The sequence below is a fragment of the Lissotriton helveticus genome, chromosome 9 (genome assembly GCF_964261635.1).
Source record: "Lissotriton helveticus chromosome 9, aLisHel1.1, whole genome shotgun sequence".
Taxonomy (NCBI): Eukaryota; Metazoa; Chordata; class Amphibia; order Caudata; family Salamandridae; genus Lissotriton; species Lissotriton helveticus.
The window spans coordinates 1,224,440,780-1,224,462,715 of record NC_136070.1 but is presented as its reverse complement, the minus strand read 5'-3'; positions in this window follow the sequence as shown (position 1 = coordinate 1,224,462,715).

Here is a 21,936-nt window from a genome sequence, read left to right as displayed (position 1 = left end):
GGAAGTCGGAAGGAACTGTGAACAAGCATTCATTTGACTGAGCGCGAAGGTTGTGTGACCCCTCCGGCAGCCCGTTCGTCAGTCTAAAGACTTTGAACTGGTGCCGCCTGTGTGCTAGCGGTGTCAAAGCCTGTAGGCGCGCATAGACTCCACCGGCAAGCAGAGATCTCATCCCGGTGGCAGCGGAGTGCAAATGCTGTATTCACTGTGTTTCCTTGCCTTCTAGATACACGCGCATTACTCCCTGAGTGAACCCTAAAGAGTCTAAAGCTTATTTTGTGCCTAGGGAAGCCCGTACTCGTTATCCTTGAAACCAACGTGAACTGTAAGAGTTATCTTTCCAAGCTGAAACGTATTGCAAGTGTAATCTTCCAAAAGCATTTAATTGGTGGCAGCGATACCAGAATGAACATGTGGTTATTGAGTTGAATGAACCAGTACTTATTCTGCTATATAAAAGTGATATTTATTTGTGATATTTATTCCTGATATTTATTCTATTTATCTTGCTATTTATTCCTGAAGATCTATTTACAGTATTTATTTCAGCAACTGAATCCCAGAGGTTTGTGACTAAAGAAATGCGAATGTGCTTTCCCAACTGAACCCTATTTACAACAGAGAACTTTTACATAAAGGAATCATATTTTTCTACAGCAGTGGTGTGGTGTCCTTCTTTTTGGTGTGACTGCGCAGGGAGTTATTATTGGGTCAGAGCCGGCTTAACACTAAAGCCTTCACTTGCCTTGTCACTTGAGCCAAGCTACCCCCCTTTGTGCTGGGCTTGCCCATCGCAGGTCCAACACACTCCCTAACACACTTTGACCATTTCTAAGCAATGTGAATATCAGACACTACTAATACCAAACTAAATGGTACACAATTCACTGACCTCAGAAGGATGGAAGTCTGAGTCTTCCATGCTTAGATTCATGCTCACGCCCTTCAGATCACTGCAAATGGCTTTCGGCACAGAGTAATGCACTTTGCTATGAGCCGTAGTGAAATCTAAGAGAATAGGCTACTACAGCCCAAGTTAGATAGTCAAAGACAGCAGCATTTGGGGTGCAATGTGTCTTACCCCCGTCCCTGGTGCCACTGCACATGCTGCACCTATGACAGCTTTACACTGGAAGTGGAGAGTGAGAGTCATCTTGTCAGCATCTCTACTCAATCTCTTCACCACCGCTTGTCTTGGGCAACCATTTCTCCCTCTTCGACCATGGCGATGAGTTTGAAGATTCACCTCCGCTATGTTTTGTCCAAATTAAGGCCAAGAAATGTGTCACATTGTCAAGATACTCACATATGTTACATTTTCATACAGGAAATTTAAATGGAAGTAGTTTACATGTCAGTGATTATCCTGAAATCTGGCATGGATCCCAAACTCCTGGACACATCTAAGAGATTGTGCCTCAAGGACAAGGACATAAAGTTAATTAAACATCTTACTATTTTCTACACCAGATCAGTCAATTAGGGCTGGACCTCTTCCAGATTTTGAGGATATTGACGTGGACTAAATGGACATCCAAATAAGTTAAGGAGGAAGATATTCAAGGTTAGTAAATTTCCTGAAAGTTTTGAATGAATGTGACCCTTGGGTTCCAACTTTAGATGCTGCTATTCTAGAAAAATTGTCATCTTTAAGGCATCATATGACTTACATAACCAAATGTAATTTTCAACTTTCTCTTCTTCTTGATAACATTTTATAGTGCTATAATTACCAACCTTAGTGCTGTTAAACTAATTGCAAGCTCATACATTTGTTTGAAAAGAGTAGAACAGGGTGAACCGGCTTCAATCCCACCTCACTCGCCTCCATGTGCAACAATATTGAGGTTGAAATGCATAAGTGTCATGCATATATGCATGCCATACATACAATGTGAATAAGTGTATTAAGCTTTTCATGGAGGTCAGCTAATTCAAGAGTGCCTCCATTGTGATTAGGGTATCTGTTTCGCCTTTGGAGGGGATAGCTGTGGAACACTGAGGTGATATTGAGCGGTTATGTTTGTACTAGTTGATTCAATGCCCATTAGATTCCCCACATTAGACTAATGTTCTGATTTGTTACCTTTGCCTCAAATTGTAAAGCACTCTGATATCCTTCGGGATCAAGTTCGCGCTATATAAAACTTTATAAATAAAAATAAAATAAATGTCTAGAATAGACCTTATCCGTTAGTCCCTGCTACCTTTGCATTTGAGGGGCCAATCCTACATCGAACGTTAATTGTGAGATGGTATATCTGCTTCCAAAATGACCATTTGTACCCTGTATTACTGCGTAATTACTGTGCAATTACAAGGTTTTTTGTACTGTAATTCGGAATAGCATGCAAGATGCAATTACTGCGCATCTCTGCATGTTTTCCTCATTACCTGGTTATTTACCGGTCATGAATTACAGCTGCATTTTGCAGGTGGAACTGTGCACAGATTTTACTGCGTCATGTAATCAACACTTTTTAGATATAGATATATACACACATACACACAAAGTTAGATTTAAACCTTTTAAAACACTGCTTCGCAGTAGTCGAAAAAATTTAAAGACACTTGAAATGCGCGGTGTCTATTTTTTCTGGGTCACCTACTAGCACATTTAACAGCTGTGGGGGTGCAGCACAATGGTCCAGGGCAAATAATGCTGGGTCAGGGGCCTCATCTGGCCCTCTCTAGAGACGCCAGTGCTTATTGGACACCTTCCAAAATGCACCTTTTTAAGTATTTGTTTCTTTCTGGTGGTGAGCTTGTGAGCAATACAATCTCAAGGAGAAGTTAAGAGTTGTTGTGTCACAAGCTATATAAGTGAAATCATTCACTAATTCAACCTAGGGCTAGATGTAAAAAAACACATTTAGGGCCAGATGTACGAAGCTTTTTTCAGCTCGCAAATGGCTCGATTCGCAGGCGGGCTGGAGGATTAATACAGGATTGACATGCTAGTGGCCAGGCAGCCCTGAGGAAGTCTTGGGTATGCCCCATTGCGACGAAACACGTGTTGGTTATGAACAAAGAAGAAGCCAATAGATCCAAAAATACAGAACATTAGAACAACAATATTGCTTGATGCACATGCGTTGTTGTAGTCTGATACAAACTTGGCATGTGCTTGTTGCTGGGTTATTTTGTACCATTCAGAGGTAGGTCAGATCGTCACCCACTCTGAATCGGAATTTAGCAAACTAATCTAATAATACATAAATATTTTTGCTAAATTCTTTACTATTCACAGAAATACTAGCCACAAATTGCAACCAGATTTTGTGACTAGTAATTAGTTCACCAGGCTCTATATTTCCAATGTTGCCCAGTGCTTGGAGTCAGGTTGTCTTACACAAAGCCCTAGTGAAAATAGAATATTTATTGTATCCAGAATGGTAAACAACCTTTACAACGCAACTTTTACCACGCAGTGCCTTTACAACGCAACTTTTACAAAGCAAACCATTACAACGCATTGCGCTGGGGGGCGCTCTAGGATAAGGAATAGGTTTAATGTACTATCCAACACCTTCCCTACTATCCATGGGGACTGGAGTTGGAATAGTAAATTAAACAATTCACTATCCAGCGCCTAAAAGCACTATGCGTTGTAATGGTATGCGTTGTAAAAACCACGTTGTAAAAACATGCGATGTAAAAGCATGCGTTGTAATGTCATACATCCATCCAGAATTCCCAATGTGCCTGTGCAGTAATCTTGGGCTTGATGTATCAAAGGGTTTTAACTGTTTCGCCTTTCTGGCGCAATGTGTTGATACATATGGGCCTACATACGGCTGAACGTGGTTTGAGTCATCAAGGTCTGAGCTGTGGGCGCTCAGCTGTGGTCTGCGAACACTATTGAGTTCTATATAAAATTCTCCAACTGCTTGTGCAGATTTTCAAGCTGTTGTGAGCATGGCTAGCCTAGGCCATGCTGGGGGGCATCCGCAGTGACGTTTGCAGGATGTGAACGCGGCAGTGAGTAAAATGGCGCTTGGCCTCCCACAGGCGTGCCTTGGAGACGCCTACCGTGCAGGAGCGCGCGCACGCACATGACACGCTCATGGGGAACGCATCATACAACCATCTACCCCTTAGAACAAATGGAACCAGTGACATTTTCCATAAGAGGAGATAGTTTATACTCCATGGATCACTGAGTGCAAGGGAAGCTGGACTGACAACAGACATGAGCTTCCATTCTATTGGATGGGCTGTTGAGATCACAGCCCTGCAATGCTGCACTTGAGAGGAAGCAAGTGATAATTCCTCTACTGAAAAAAATGCAGGTGTAATTCTTGTTTGGTAAATAACCCAGTAGTGAGCTATAGGTGCAAGTACTCGCAGTAATTCTGTATATTTTGTCAGTGAAGCAATTGGTTTGAAATAGGAAGACATGTATTTATTTGAAGGTATTGAAGAGCGTAGAGTAGACACTCATCCCCAAAGGGATATCACGGCGCTAATAACTACCATTTGATTTCAGCAGATGGTCAGATCTAAAGTTGAAAATCACAGCTGCCTTGATCAGGGAAGAGCCATATCTTCCGTTTTTTCCTGAACACAAGATAGTCCTCGGTACATCAAATGTCCAGGGGGAGGAAGTTCCAGTGGGTGGCCACCAGAAAAGTAAAGGAATGGCTGCCTGCTCTGGCCTTCCTCTTGACCCTTATTACTTTAGCGTAAGTCAACCAGGGATGATCTTAAATTTCTTGATAGTTGATAAAGTACAACCTTATTCCTGAGGAGCAGAGAGCCAGAATCAAGGAAAGACCCATTATACATATAACAGAGTAGTTTGAACTGTGCCCTCTTGCGTATTGGCAGCCAGTGTAGTGATTTTAAACAAGAAGTTGTGGAATCCTGTCTGCCTTTATTGCAAATACATTTTGTAGCTGCATTGCGGATCATTCGATGGTGTGAACAAATAGTCAGCCATGCCCATATACGGTATGTTTCCATTGTCCATGTGACTGACTGTCAGAGCCTTGGCAACCATACAGCGCCAGTCCATTGGGATCCATCAAACAACTTTTTGAGAAGTTTTAGCAGTCCAAAGCAGGTGCCACAGGAAAAAACACTTGGTCTTTCATTGTGAGGGATTGCAATAATGATTCCAAGATGTTTTGCTAATTTGTTTGGTGCTGGTGCAGTGCCAAGCAAAGAGGACCACCAGGAATCATCCCAGACGTGTTCAGCACCTCCAAACAATAGGATTTCAGATTTCTCATAGCTTGACATATAATCCTGGCATATCCACCAAAAGCTCTGTGTGATTAGATGCTAATCATACCTTTCTGTCTGATGGCAAAGGTGATAATAGGCTCAGCATGATTACAATCAAACACTCCCAGTACACGCTTCTGAAACCTACGGTGTCATTCCAGGTGCTAACTGATCTTTTTTCTGGATATAGGGTACCAGTGCCTCCACTGGCCACCACTCCATCCAATTCATTGGTTGCCAATGTGCCTTGGAATGCTTAGCGCTAAATGAGCTAGAGCAAACCCTCTCACTTTATGAGCTACTTTTCTCATTAGGTTTGTAGACTGAATTCAAAATAAGGGCCTGATTTAGAGATTGGACGACAGATTAATGTCCTTCGGGATGACGGAGTACTTTACTCCATCACTTCGATGGACATCCTGCCCATCAAATTTAGAGCAGTCTGCAGGCCACCTGGAGATCCCTCTACATCGGCAGGAATGGCCATTGTGGGGATTTCTGACAATGGAGGAACATTTTGAAAGATATTATTTATGCTATCTTGTAAATATTGTCTTATTTTATGATTGTATGTCTTCCTTGTGAACTTTTATGATTCATCTGGAATCGAATAAATGTTTATGACTGACTGAAAGTACTGTCAGCAATGTCAGCATGCTGTCAAACTTATCAGAAGATTTTTGTTTTTTTTAAAACATAGTACCAAAGTGGAAATTTGTTTTGGAAAATCAAAAACGTAATCAACCCCATGGATTTTTCCTGGTGGTGATGGGCAGGAAAGAAAGGCATTATATTGTCCACCCTAAATGGGGGCCTTCCTCCAAAGGCCCCTACTCTGTTGGGCAGTCGGAGGAAGTATTCCATTGATGGAGCCAACAGGGGCTACATTCGACTGAATATTTGTGGTCCACTCATCTCAAAATGAGGCCGGGGAACAGAGGGTTTGGTGGGCCGGGCCTCTGTCAGGTTTACGATAGAGTATCCTGTGCAAGAAAACTCCAAATAAGCCCTCAAGTATTGAATACATATCACTTGAAGACCCCCAATTGTTGCTACACTAAAAATCATTGTTTCTTCTCCTAGTGGCAGAAAAAATGTCACTGGAGATCTTTATATGACAAAACTTGAATTACACATTTAGTTATAGAGAAACTCTATTGATTTACAAGCCTAACATAAAACCAATAGCTCTGGCTTTAATGTACCAAGGCAAGCAAAGAAAGACATTAACAAATGCTGTTTATGTATGTTTCATAAAAAATGGTGTTTATCACAATACAGCCTGCCATTATCACAAATGTAGCTGAAAGGGATAGTTTCTTGTATAGAATACTCTAGGCAGTGCTTAATTTGCATTAGAAAAAGTGCCAGGGCCTAAATATTTCTCAGAACCGTCTGGTCGGCACTGGTCAATGTCAGGGTTCCTAAATACTAAGGGAGCTTGATTCCATATTTTGCCTGTTTCTTCTACCACCCTACACTTTCTGTTTCTTTACCTTACTCTTCCAGGTTCTTCTTTCTCCCTTTCTCACTTTTTACAATATTTCTCTTCTTCCATCCTTTCTCACTTTTCTGTCTTTCTATTTGTCTATCTATATACTCTGAACTATCTATTCATTTGTCGCTCCATGCCCACCTGTGTATGGCAAAAAATACATACAATTTCTTGTATTTTTTAAAACATATTTTCAATATTATCACTCAAGTGGTAAAAAAAAATCACAAGTTAGGTGTGCATAGAAATTGAGCAGTGCACGTGAAATAGTGACTAACATGATTATTGGTGCGCTCTGTGATACATAATACTGTTGACTGCTTGGCAAAATCATTTAAGATAAAACTTTGTTATTGCAAGATCAGTGTTCTCATTCCACATTCAACGGCAGTCAATAGAGCAAATTGTCAACGTTTTGACCACTTACACCAATTTTATTGGGGTCTTCATCAGGACTATTTCAGGTAGCAACCCTGACACAAAACAGCAACGTAGAAAAGGATTCTGAAACTAAATGAGTTGCCAGACTCCTGAAGGAGACTAACTGTATATGGCTAGAGACAACAGTGGGGGAACTTTTCAAACCTTACGGAGGCCCCCTAGTTTCAGAATACCCATTCAGAGAAATCTTATTCTCACAAACATTAAACATGCCATATATTAAATCATGTTTAAGCCATACTCTTTGCTGCAGCTTGAGCTGGGTCCAGTCTGCTAACTGCAAACTAGACAACTGGAAACTAGGAGGCATCCGCAAGATTTGAAGTGATTGTACATTGAACCTTCTTGAGTAAATGTGACTCTGCGTACTATTTTTTTTTTAGGTGAATGTTTTTGTGCACACTATTCTTCTTTAAACAATGTAGTTGTGCACAGTATTCTTATGGATATTTGATTGTGCTTCGAACACTTAAGTAAATGTGACAGTGCATACAATTCTTTGTAAGGCAATGTGACTGCGCTTAGGATTCTTCTTAACCGCATCGGTGCGGCGCATTTTCCCGCTGTGCGCTAAAGATTGCAGAATTCCGCGGTGAGCGTACAAGAGGTGTACTTCATGACGAGCTGAGCTCGTCATGAGCGTCGAAGGGGCAAAGGATATTTAGACGTGCATCGAATGCTACTTCAGTAAATGTGATTGTGATAGTAACTTTTTGAGACAATGTGATTGTGAATCTTATTGTTCTTGAGACAATGTGCTTGTCCAGGAAGAGAGGATGTGTAGTGTGATGCTGTCTGTGTACACGTCGTCTAGGCAACAACATTATCTTTGGTTCACTGAACACTGTCACCATGAGAAACTAAACTCTTACAATGCAAAGGTGCATATATGTACACTTAGCGCCTCAAAGCCGCTGAACCCAGAGGTGCATGCTGAATCAGCCCAGGCACCTCTTTGCTGAAGGCACATCTGTTTTCTGTTCAAGATGTCATTAATACTGCATGCTCATTATTGTGTCTCTGCAGACAAGGAGTGCAGTGGGGTAATATTGTCGCTGTCACTGCTAGAAGGCAGCTAGCAGTGGCCATTTCATGGGCTGTCAATATGTTGTAAACAATTACAGCCCTAGTCAATATATATTGCAAGGCACCTCTGAACCTTTACATGTAAGTGTATGCATTATTGATATACTGAATAATATGTACCCAGCCACACCGGGGCTGGAGATTATCACAAAGGGATTCTATGTTAACATAAAAAAACAGGTCCAGAGGATTACATTTTATTCACGTTTAAGGGTCCTTTATTCCTTGTAGTGTGTTAAGAGATCTCCATCTGTCTTCTCCTCTCCTCTTTCAATACTCAACACCCCTAAAGTCCTCATTACACATTGTCCCATTTTGTATCATTCTCTTCCTCAATGTCCCACTTCTATTTCCACTTTCCTCTGCAATTCATGAATTAAAAAACTCAACCAGTGCTCAAGAGATATAAACCGCCATGGAAAGGCTGGCGGGGATGCAGCATCCTAAAGTAGCGGACGGTGCCTGCTAGGCACCGCCACCATTCTAGGGATGCGGGCGGATCTGACAGGCAATCGTAACCATTGTCTCTGTCTGACCTGTGGCGGACGGGCTTTCGCCCACCAGAACACCGCCCGCCATCCTTATCTGGCGGGCGGAGAATGGCTTTACGATGGCGGTGAACCCGCCACCGGCAGCCTGCTGGTGGCGGGTTCACTGCTATCGTAATCATGCCCCAAGTTAGCATAAGCCAAGAGAATGCACTTTAAAAGGTCATAGGCCAAATCACAATAGTTTCAAAGGCAATAACATCATATAAGAGTACACATGTACATTCAAATGTAGATTACTATTCTGCACATTGTTAATAATGCATAATTGTATAAATGCACAAAATGTCAACATTTCTTTTACAATTAATAATCATTCATTATTACTTGGGCTATTATTTATTTTAAATTTCCAGAGGAATGAGGACAGTTTGGAGATGCTTCAGGGATCAGCTCCTCACACAGTCAATAGTTTACAGTGGTGGTGGTACACAAGTATTTAAAACATTAACAGAAGATTAAAATAGAGTTACGGGTTGTGCAAATCCCTAAAGACTTTTAAAACACTATTTTAGGCATATATAAAGACCCTTTGCCAGCTATCCCAAAGCACCTGCTTGCTGATGAAAATTGCAAGTATTCTCCCATCAAAAGTATTGCATCCCTCCTGGTAATCCTCCTTTCAAATAAAAGAAGTTCAGATACTGACTGTCTGACAAGTCCTTCTGATTTAAAACACGGGGGTTATGTTTCTCATCCAACAAAGCTGTATTCCTATAACGGGAGGTCAATACTGGCAAGACGGTTAAACTCTTACCGCTGCCATCTGCTGTGATATGTGTGTCATAATGTGGATCCCAGCAAGGCCAACTCTAAATGTTATCCTTCCGAGGTCAGCAAATGAGGTACTATTATACTGAGCATTGGTAACACCTGCAATTAGCAGTGCTTAATTTGGCAGAGGTTGCGTAGGATGGGCTATATGAAGTCAAGGGAGCAGAATCAGCATTAAGAAATGTCTATTAAAAAAAAAAGGAATGTATTGAGTTGAAAAGATGTATTTAAAGGGGCCTAGTATGCAGAGGAGAGCAAGAGTGCTCGATAAACAAAGACAAAGCTCGAACCATACCTATGTGGGAAGAGTAGGCAGAGACATGGGCCACATGAAAGGAATGCAAGACGTCGCAGTCTGGATGACCAACAGCTGCCTGAAGCTCAACGCCGAGAAGACAGAAGTCCTCATCCTCGGTACCACCCCTTCTGCATGGGACAGCACCTGGTGGCCGACTGCCCTCGGAAGCCCACCTAACCCCTCAGACCACGCCAAGAACCTCGGCATCGTACTCGACTCACCACTCACCATGAACCGGAAGGTCAACCCCATCACCTCCAGCTGCTTCAACACCATCCGCATCCTTCGCAAGACCTTCAAGAGGATTCCCCTGAGTCAAAGAAGACAGTCACACATGCACTCATCACCAGCAGACTGGACTATGGAAATGCACTCTACGCCGGCATCAACAAGTCCCTACTCCGCAAACTCCAGAACATGGTTCTCCAAAGTCGGTCCTGGAGGGCCAGATCGCTGCCACATTTTTAAGATAACTACATTTATCTAAATGGGGATTTGCTAAAAATCTGACATGGATCAGGCCCTCCAGGACCGACATTGGAGAACCCTGACCAGAATAATACAGAACACCGCAGCTAGACTCATCCTCGGCATCCCCCGACACAAACTCATCAGTCAACACCTAAGAAGCCTCCACTGGCTCCCCGTGGAGAAAAGAGTCACTTTCAAAATCCTCACTCACGCCCACAAATGCCTACACAACAACGGACCCAAATACCTCAACGACAGAATCAACTTCCACGTACTCAAAAGAAACCTGCGATCTTCCAACCTCGCACTGGCCGAAACCCCGTGCATCCACAGAGCCAGAGCAGGTGGAAGATCCTTCTCTCACATTGCAGCCAAGACCTGGAACGAGCTACAGGCAGACATCAGACGTGCCCTCTCCCTGAACACCTTCAGGAAGAACCTCAAGACCTGACTCATCGGCTAAACAGATCTGCGTCCCCCCCATAGCGCCTTGAGACCCTCATGAGTGAGTAGCACACTTACAATTTCTTGATTGATTGATTGATCGATTGATTGATGTTTATTTATGCATGTACTGGTTATATTTGAGAGTCCTGCATAGCACCGCAGCATCGTCTTGCGGTCACATCAGAGCACTACACACACTTCATGATGATAGGAGTCCATCTAAGGCTTGCTAGAGTTCATCCAGCCCAAAGACCGCAAACTTCCTTCGCTTTCCTCGTCAGAGCAGGTTCTCAGGCCATTCTAAATATCTCTGTTTAAAGAAATTCTCTGAAACTACAAGTGGTTGGATTCTGGCTCCAGGGCGCACGCGAGACTTCATCGCTGGACTCCTAGGGGTCTGCCACCATGTCTGAGACATTATGGGACTGATGTACAAACATTAGGAATACAGATTTTCTATTCTCTCTGCATCACAATTAGGAAATTGGTATTCCTAATGTATGAAACTTTTTTGAGTTTCATTAGCGATTCCTAGTGGGTCACAAATAGACCTATCTCATGTATAGTAATGAGGTAGGTCACAATTTGTGACCCATTAGGAATAGCAGCCATCACAGGGATGTGGCCTGCTGAGGTCAGCAGACCACCATGTCTGTGATTGCTTTTAAATAAAACAATCTTGTTTTTTTTTAATGCAGCATGTTTTTCTTAAAGGAAAATTGGATGCCTTTAAAAAGAAAAACTGAAACGTTTAAATTTAATTTTTTAAGAGAAGGCAGTGGTCCGTGGGACTTCTGCCTGCTCTTAAAAAATATTTTTTCAACATACTCAAAGGGGGCCCTTCTCATTTGTGAATGGATTACCACCTCTTTTAAAATAATGGTAAAGTGTAATTGTTTTGCAACCAGAATTCAATCGCAAAACAGTAATGCTTACCATACCGATTCGGTATCAGGAAGAGGCACCCAAAACACGCCCCTTCCAAATGCTGAATCTCATATGCAAATTATTATTCGCTAAGAAGTTACCGAATCCTGTTTTGCATTTTGTACATCCGAAAAAGCATTTTTCCGGTGGCAAATGGCCCGATTCTGCAATTTGTGCTGTTTGTGTCCAGAAAAATGCTTTATTCATCTGGCCCTATGTTGCCCTGATCTGTAGGTGCAATGCAGTGCTGTAAGGCGATGTGCTTTTCTCTCAGATTGTACCGTTTCCTGATGGGAAGGAGTGCAAGATAAAAAAGTAGGCCAGGAGGAGGGAAAGGTAGGTGGGGGGAGGGGTGTCAAAGAAGCCACACTTTGAATTTCAATCCACATCTGCCAACATTGTTCTCATGGTATTTAGAATTGGAAAAACAGCAGCACATTGTTAAGGAGGATCCGGGCTGCCAGCGCGATTGACGAGCCGGATTTGCCGCGGAATGTTTCTGACAGGCGGCAGTATTCTTTTACATCTGTTTATCCGACAATTACAGCAGCTCAACAGGCATGGGGTGTTTAAGACGTGCAGTGGAACATTCATAAAAATATGATATTCAGTTAGATGGGGGTGCTTGCCCTCTAGGAAACATGCAATTGTGATTAAATAGTATGGCTAGAAAAAAATAGGAAACAACCCCATTGCGTATGTGTGTGGGGGGGTAGTGGGTGAGTGGAAGAGAGGGTGTGTGTGTGCGAGGGAGTGTATGAAAAAACTAAAAGTGCAGTTATATTTGCCTGGGTCTGCTTTATAACCTACCCTGCTAGCAAAGCACACATGGATTTAGAATAGTAAATACACACTTCATTACAGTCAATGGCCGGTCCTCATAATAATAGGTATGTTATGTTTTGTGTCTGTATATAGTATTTGCACAGCAAGAACCTAGTCAAACAGCAGTCGAATGAGAAATGCTTACAAATAGAGTAAACCATTGCAATAGCTCTGGGTAGCATTCCAACCCCTTGTTTTCATCCACTGTGCCACTCAAGGCAGAGGCCTGCCTCATGCAAAGCAGTACTGACCCTGCTCCTCCTGGGAACAGTCCATACAAAAGTGATGGCTATATGCCACCTCCAGAAGGGAACACAGGCAAACTCAGACCAGTTCCAGCCTTGTTAACTGTGGTCAGTGAGAGATAGCTTGGATTCTGTGGCACAGCGAGCAAGGGAGCTAGGCACGGGCATGTCTTTGGCAACTTTGGGCCAGATTTAGAGGTCGGCAGATGGTTTACTTTATCACAATCATGACGGATATTCCTGTCCACCATATTACAATATTCCGTTGGATATAATGCACTCGTAATGCAGCAGATGGGATATCCGTCACATTAGTGACTAAGTAATCCGTCCGCCGAACTCAAAATCAGGCCCTTAGTGTTATGTTTATAATTTATTTTCTTTTTAGGTATTCTTCTTTTCTACATTATATACATTGGCTATTAAATATAAATGTCAAAATATAAAATACACATTTATTCGTGCTATTATTCATTGCAATGTGATAATCAAGTCTGCTTGAATATATTCATGATATTTCATATGAACCAAATCTCCTGTTATAGTAATTGTTTTCATTGATAAACAAGGTTTAATGGAAACTGACAAGTTTGTTACTCGACTGATGCTTTTAAACAAAAAGCATGGTTTCACAGAAAGTAAGTAAGCAAAAGGGTGCCAAGGCCTTTTCTGCTCATAGTTGAATGCTTTCCCATTATGAAATAGAGTTTGGATTCCACAATCTGTCCCTGTGATATCTTACTGCACATGTTGCCTGAAACACATTCCATTTTCATACTGCTCAGTAGATTGTAGGGTGGTTGCACCTCAACTGTTTTTTTTGCCTCAGGCTGGCACATTGACCTAGTTCTTAGTGCCAGATGGTTTAGAAAGCATATTCTCAAGCGGTGTTCCGAAGCAATTATCCAGAAGATGTACCATCAAGGTGTTACATTAAGCACATTAAAGGTGATGGGAGGAATGTTTGAAAATATCTAAACTACTGGCAATCATGCTTTGCAGCATTCCAACTCATCGTTTTTCACTCCATGTACCATTCTTAGACAGAGGCCTGCCTTATGTAATCAGTATTGACTCTTCTCCTAATGGAAAAAGCCCACCCTGGACTGCCAGGTTAGGACAAAGACAGGAAATGATCAGAGTGGAATCTGGGTTCTTAGGGCCCGATTCACAGAATGAACTTAAGACTCAACCCTGGAGAAGTGTGGCTCAATGGTTAGAGCGGCAGACCCTGGTGCAGAGGTCTAGCCCGGGACCAGGGTTCAATTCCCCGCCTCGGAGGGTCATGAGCTCAAAAATTCCACGGACCTGATAATTCTCGCCTCGGTGCCTATTCCAATCATGGAGTCCCACTCTGCAACTCTGGGCAATAGCTTGCTTAATCTCCACCACAGCCCCCGCAACGCTAAGGATGCCTGGCCTCCACCTTGGGGGTGCCCAGGAGTGGACACCTCACAGGGAAAGCCAGGATGGGTTCCACAGCGGTATTCGTACAAGCGCCTTGAGACCCTTGCGGGTGAGTAGTGCGCTATACAAGTATCAATTTACATTTTACATTTAACCCTAAACTTACTACTATTCTGGTATTCACAGAATGCACTTACTACTTTTGGCATTCACAGAATGAACTTACTACTTTTGGTATTCACAGAAGTTAGGATTTTGTCTTAAGTTTGTTTGTCTTAAGACAAACTTAAGACAAAATCCTATCTTCTGTGAATACCAAAAGTAGTAAGTTCATTCTGTGAATACCAAAAGTAGTAAGTGCATTCTGTGAATACCAAAAGTAGTAAGTTCATTCTGTGAATACCAAAAGTAGTAAGTTCATTCTGTGAATACCAAAAGTAGTAAGTACATTCTGTGAATACCAAAAGTAGTAAGTTCATTCTGTGAATACAAAAAGTAGTAAGTGCATTCTTTGAATGCCAAAAGTAGTAAGTACATTCTTTAAATGCCAAAAGTAGTAAGTTCATTCTGTGAATACCAAAAGTAGTAAGTGCATTCTGTGAATACCAAAAGTAGTAAGTTCATTCTGTGAATACCAAAAGTAGTAAGTGCATTCTGTGAATACCAAAAGTAGTAAGTTCATTCTGTGAATACCAAAAGTAGTAAGTTCATTCTGTGAATACCAAAAGTAGTAAGTACATTCTGTGAATACCAAAAGTAGTAAGTGCATTCTGTGAATACCAAAAGTAGTAAGTTCATTCTGTGAATACCAAAAGTAGTAAGTTCATTCTGTGAATACCAAAAGTAGTAAGTACATTCTGTGAATACCAAAAGTAGTAAGTTCATTCTGTGAATACAAAAAGTAGTAAGTGCATTCTTTGAATGCCAAAAGTAGTAAGTACATTCTTTAAATTCCAAAAGTAGTAAGTTCATTCTGTGAATACCAAAAGTAGTAAGTGCATTCTGTGAATACCAAAAGTAGTAAGTTCATTCTGTGAATACCAAAAGTAGTAAGTACATTCTGTGAATACCAAAAGTAGTAAGTTCATTCTGTGAATACAAAAAGTAGTAAGTGCATTCTTTGAATGCCAAAAGTAGTAAGTACATTCTTTAAATGCCAAAAGTAGTAAGTTCATTCTGTGAATACCAAAAGTAGTAAGTACATTCTGTGAATACCAAAAGTAGTAAGTACATTCTGTGAATACCAAAAGTAGTAAGTTCATTCTGTGAATTCAAAAAGTAGTAAGTTTATTCTTTGAATGCCAAAAGTAGTAAGTACATTCTTTAAATGCCAAAAGTAGTAAGTGCATTCTGTGAATACCAAAATAGTAGTAAGTGTAGGATTGAGCCTTAAGTTCATTCTGTGAATCGGGCCCTTAGAGTGGAAGCGGGCTACTACTTTGTCATGATGTGATGTTCTTTAAAGAGATAAATCTTTAGCTGTTTTCTCGGTTGGAGTAGGGTTGTGGCAACCTTGCTGGATGGTGTAATGTTGTTTGAGATCCCAGGTGTATAACTGGTGAATGCTTCTTGCCTTGTTTTTTTTTCTTTTTTGCATTTCTTCATCTACAGTCTAATGGTGCCATGATTGGGGTATCTCATGAGATCCTGGCTTGTATGTCAGAATGTGGTGCACAGAAATATTGTTTGACAAAAATATTGTTTCCTAAATGTTGTGTACAAACACATCACCCATTTTGGTATACTTTTTTATTATTAACTTCAAGGGGAGATATTCTGTAAATGATATGTAGAACGTTATATGTATGCCAGACGATAATCTGACCACAAATTTCTGGTACTACCCTGAGCTTGTGCATTGTGATGTGAACTGTGTCTATAGTAGGAAGAGTGGAAAAGGTGGGATGAGGCTGATGATTTTAAGGATTTTTTTAAATACTCAACACTGATACATGCCAAAACCCCACACACCATCTCAGAGACTGAATACAACAGTGACCAGACCAGCAGCGACTGACTTCTACACCAACAGCAACTAACATTTATATCAACGGAGACTGACCGACACCAAGAGTGGCTGACCTCTACACCAATAGCAAGTGACCTCTGCACCAAACAGACCATTATATTGACATTAATAGACCTGGTCGTACTTACTACCCCTACTCCAGTCCTAGAAATTTCAGCTCAAAAGTGAACTTAAGGGTCACAATCATTGTAGCTGTCACACAATCTAATGGTGCTTGGAAAAGGTGTCCGGTCACAGTACATTGCAAAATTCATGTTTCAAACATGATTATAAGGACTCCTCAGTTTATTTAAAACATTGGATTGGTGAGAGCTCAGTTGAAGACAATGGAGTGGCTCAGGGACTATAATGGCTGGTATAGAATGCTGCTGCAGTAGACCAATTCTTGCCTTTTTGTGTCTTCCTTTATTTTAGGATATTCTAACCTCAGATCGTGGAATATGTAGCCCATCTGCCTCAGGCTGGCAGTACCATTTGTTGTTAAATACCTCCCCTCTTCAGAATAGTCTCTTACCTACAACTTGGGTTGATAATTCAGGTTCAGAGCCTTTAACAACTGTAATAGCCCTTAGCAGGTGGCTAGAATGCTATAAAATAAAATACTTGTAGCAAGTGTAGGTTTTAGATTCTGAAGTGTGACAACAATTTCTGCAATCCAGCTAAAAAAGATCAGCAGTAATAAGGCTGAGGGCCTGTGTACTCCGCTGCAGGCTGTGAAGCCATCACATCACTGGTGATTGTTTTACACAGCACATTGCTGCTAAGTAGCCCTTATACCACGTGTGATATTGTCAACCAGTGCTGATATCTTGCCAACAGCGCTTTTGATGATTCTTGGCTTGTAGTTTCCAGATTCTTAGACATTTGACAAGTGCCAACCATGTCTCTGTGACACCATGTAGATTTCTCCAGGGCTGAGCACAGGGCTGGTTCTAGGATTTGTGGGGCCCCAGGCGAAGGGGAATGTGCGAGGCCCCTCTAATTTACATACGTGACACCTTCGGGGCTCCAGAAGCTGCTTTGTTCAGACCTCTCCTCGGCTTCTGCTCCTCCTCTCTGCCACCTATAAGCACCTCTTTCACAGCTCATATCGGGCTGAAGGTGTGTGAGTAGCTTGGGGGCTGAGAGTTAAAACCGTGCAGACTATAAAGTGCTGACAATGGGCGTACCCGCAGTATCTCTCAATGGGCACCCAGTCAGGAGGCCTAATTGCAGGACAAAATTTGTCTCTTTGCAATTGGCACAAGATGAAGTGCCCCCCCCCCCCCACAGACCTCCTTACACCATGCCTGAGAGGCCCAGGGAGGGGGCCGCCTGTCCTGTAAGTCCAATTGAAAACAGACACCTTTCTTCAATGGGATCGGCTGGGGCATAAGAGGTTTGGTGGTGTATTGCACTGGTGAGGGGCCCCATGCTGCTGAGCTGAGTGCGAGGCCCTGGGCAGCTGTCCACGCCTAGCGCGGTCCTGGCTGAGCATGGCTAACTCTTTTTCAGTGAAGTTTGGTGAAGTCATGAAACTTTAAAGTTTGCCCGTTGCAAAGGTGAACAAAGTTTTGTGACTTTGTCCAAATTCGCCCCAAGCAACGTCGGACCCACCCAACCCCTCACATGTGACCATGCTCTGTGGATGGACGACCCTGCCATGAAGGGCTGGACATTCTGCCGCTGTGAATGATTTGGGGTGGACTCCTTTCCCATGCGTACTGCTTCAGTACTGCAGTACTATCAAGAGGCTAGAACACTGACTCCAGTGGCAGCAGCTATTCCACCTTCTACATCTCAGAACATCTCGCAGGCAGTATGAAGTGTGGGAATCTTTGTTGTGAGGGGGTGGATGTCGGGGTGGACCTGTACAAAAAAGGAATGTAAAGCGGTTTATCCAAAAGTGGAACAAGATCCACAATGATTGGACCTTTACAACAAAGGAATGCGCACCGGTTTATCCAGAAGTGGAATGAGGTCTTCACTGATTGGACCTGTACAACAAAGGAATGTGCACTGGTTTATCCAGAAGTGGAACGAGATCCACACTGATTGGGCCTGTACAACAAAGGGATGTGCACCGGTTTATCCAAAAGTGGAACAAGATCCACAATGATTGGACCTTTACAACAAAGGAATGCGCACCGGTTTATCCAGAAGTGGAATGAGGTCTTCACTGATTGGACCTTTACAACAAACGAATGCGCACCGGTTTATCCAGAAGTGGAATGAGGTCTTCACTGATTTGACATTTACAACAAAGGAATGTGCACCGGTTTATCCAGAAGTGGAACGAGATCCACACTGATTGGACCTGTACAACAAAGGAATGTGCACCGGTTTATCGAGAAGAGGAATAAGATCCATACTGATTGGTCCTTTACAACAAAGGAATGTGCAGTGTTTTATTGTACATATCTTGTTCAATTTCTGGATAAACCGGTGCACATTCCTTTGCTGTACTGGTCAAATCAGTGCATCTCTCGTTCCATTTCTGGATAGACCGGTGAACATTCCTTTGTCATACAGGTCTAATAAGTGTGTATCTTGTTCTATTTCTGAATAAAACTTTGCACATTCCTATGTTGTACAGGTCCTCAGTTCTGAATGTGAATCACCCGATAGATGAATAGAGCATAGCAGGTATCTAGGAGAACATGAGGTTCTGCTATAAGATCTGATTTCAACAGGGAATGATCAATGTTCCTCAAAGAGCGGGCTCTTAAGAAGGGGATTGAAACTTTGCTAGACAGGGACTTTTTTGAAATGGAAATGGAGAACATAGCATAGTTTTTTGGAGCATTGCAGGAAAAGGATCTGCAGAACGTAGATTGTTTTCTGAAATCAGGCGTGGAGAGAGACCATTGGTCTTTGCAGCGGAGTGAGCGAGAGCCCCTAGAAAAGGAGAGTTTCTGGGTGAGGTATTTTGTAGTGTGGTTTTTAGAGATTTACTTCAATGTGTAATCTGTCAGCCCATATGTTTTTGCAAACCAAGCAGCTGCCTAATATAAAAGATGTTCAAAGCAGCAAGTATTTTTCTCACATACTTGTTGAAGCTCCATGTACATTTTTCAAATCTCCCAATCTTTAAAGGTTTTCATCTTCCCCATATTTTTATGAACAATCATGACATTTCCAATAAAGGTCACAAAAGGGAAAATTGTAGAAAAACAATTCTGTACACATTAGCTTTTGTGCATAGAAAAACTTTGCAAGGAGAAAATATGCAGAGAAAGGGATTGGATACCTTTTCCCTCTCGGCTGGGTTTGATCAGAGTGAAACCTTTCTTGTGATGCACAGCAAACTTCAACTCACCACTACCTAAAATGGCTGCACCGCTGCCCTGGATCTGGTCTTACTAATAATTTGGACTAACTTGAGATCATCTATAGAAATAGCACACATCTGGAGCCCAGCCAAACCTTATTGATCCAACATGAATATTGGAAGTGAGTTGTACAGCTGAAGTGAGAGCGCACCATTACTTTAGATACACTTAGTCCATCATCCCCTTGTTTCTACCCTGAACTTTCCGCAGAAAGATAGCATTGTACAAGGCTGGATAGACTTTGGAGAAGGCCGGATCGAATGTTCACAAAACAAAGGAGATCTTTAAAATTGTATCACACTTTATGTTGACAAAACAAAGGAGATCTTTAAAATTGTATCACACTTTATATCACACTTTATGGACCCTGATCCTCAAATCAAATCTAAATTGATTCCTTAGTCTGAGTGTCTTCTTTGCGGAGAAAATTGTTAAAATACGGTTGAATTTATCATCATCCAATTTTGCTGCTCACAATATACCCCATAGTTCCGTCCTCTCTCTAAACACAAGCACCTACAGTTAGTACCACCGGGAAGGGAGGAGTTGAAAGCATGCATTCTGAACTGTAAATTGAGCTCACTGGTTAGACCCATGCGCCCCTACATTTTGAGGCAAATTGTAAACATTATTTGTCCAATCTATCTCAGTCTATTCAGCTCCTCCCTGCAGACAGGCATTGTCCCTGATACAAAGAAAAAGGCTAGCGTTCTCTAGTTCCTCTTGACCTAAAAGTATTAGAATCAATCGTAAGCCAACAACTTTCGGAGTTTGCGGTAACCCACAATCTTCTTCACCCATCCCAATCTGGTTTATGTGCTTGTCATAGCACGGAAACTGCCCTGCAAGAAACTACAGACTCCATTACGTTGACATTGGACCGGGGTCTGAACATCGCCTTAATTCCATTAGTTCTATTGGGGCATTCAACAACGTCTCCCTCGATATATTGCTTCAATGTCTGGAAGTTATCAGATTGGCTTTGAAGTGGGTTAGCTCCTTTTTGACTGCCAGAGATCAGTCAATGTGGATTGAACCCCATTTCTCCAGGGCAAAAACTCAGTGTGGAGTCCCTCAAGGGTCAGCATTAACCCCCACACTGCCTAACATCTATACGTCCCTGCTTGTCCTCCTAGTGGAGTCATATGGTATCAAGGTTATTTCTTATGCTGACGATACCCAGTTTCTTTACTCATATGAGGGAGCTTTCGATTCAGCAAGAGAATCTCTTACCACCTGTATGAGAGCAGTCATCAGCTGCCTGAAAGTAAATAACCTCAAATGCAATCCAGATAAGATAGAAATGCTTCTCTTTGGGCCTAATACGTCTCCCGGCTGGTCCGGTTGGTAGGCAAGAGATGGCCTTCCCCTTCCCCGCCTACTTGAGTGGCAAGAAATGTTGGGGTTGCATTTGATGACCAGTTTTGTATCAAGGGCCAAATTTCTTCAGTAGTAAAACTATGTTTTTGGTTTATGAAGGCTTTGAAAAAAATCTTGTCTCTTCTTCCCTGAGAAACCCAGAAAACTGGAGTTTAGGCATCTATTCAACCTAGATCGGATTACTCTAATGTCTTATATTTGGGTCTTCCAGCTTTCTCGATTCAGCGACTGCAGTTAGTGCAGAATACGGCATACGGCCACCTTTTCAATCTCTCTGGGTGCACTCCAATATCCTCATACTTTAAACAGCTCCACTGGTTACCTGTCAATAAAAGAATCCCTTTCAAAACTTTATTGCTTGCCCACAGCGCCCTGTGCGGAGTAGGGCCAACTATCTGAACAGGAGAATCCAGCTTCAATCCCCTGGCAGCGCCCTCCGCCCGGGAGAGACTCGACTGATAGTAGTCCCATGTTTTAAAAGATCAAGACGTGATGGTTCGTCCATTTTGGTTCGCGTGTCCTCGATCTGGAACCACCTACCTGTGCATCTCAGAAACACGTCAAACAAGACGGCATTTCTCAAACAACTGAAAGCATATCTTTTCAGCCTCTAATGTAAATGTAAATGTCCAGTATTTGTAAAACGCAATCAATTTCCCGAAGGCGTCAAGGCGCTTGGGGCCGTTGGGAAGATTAAGCGAGCTATTGCCCAGAGTCACATGGTGCTGGGCTGATCTGCCACTGGCGATCGAACCGTGAGCCCCCGGGTTCCAGAGTCAGCCGCCATGGATGCTGCACCACACCTCTTCCCTTGTCGCAGCCGGAGCTGTACACACTTTATCATTCATTCATTCATTCAATACATAACATTACAAGGACATAAACCAGGACATAAACCAGGAGACGTGACGTCTTTCAGAACATTGGAATGCGTTGCAAGGTGATGGGGTTCAGGTGCTAGCGGGGCTGTTAATTAAATCTATTTCCTCTCTGGTGATTCACTGAGGTGTACTGCGGTGTTCC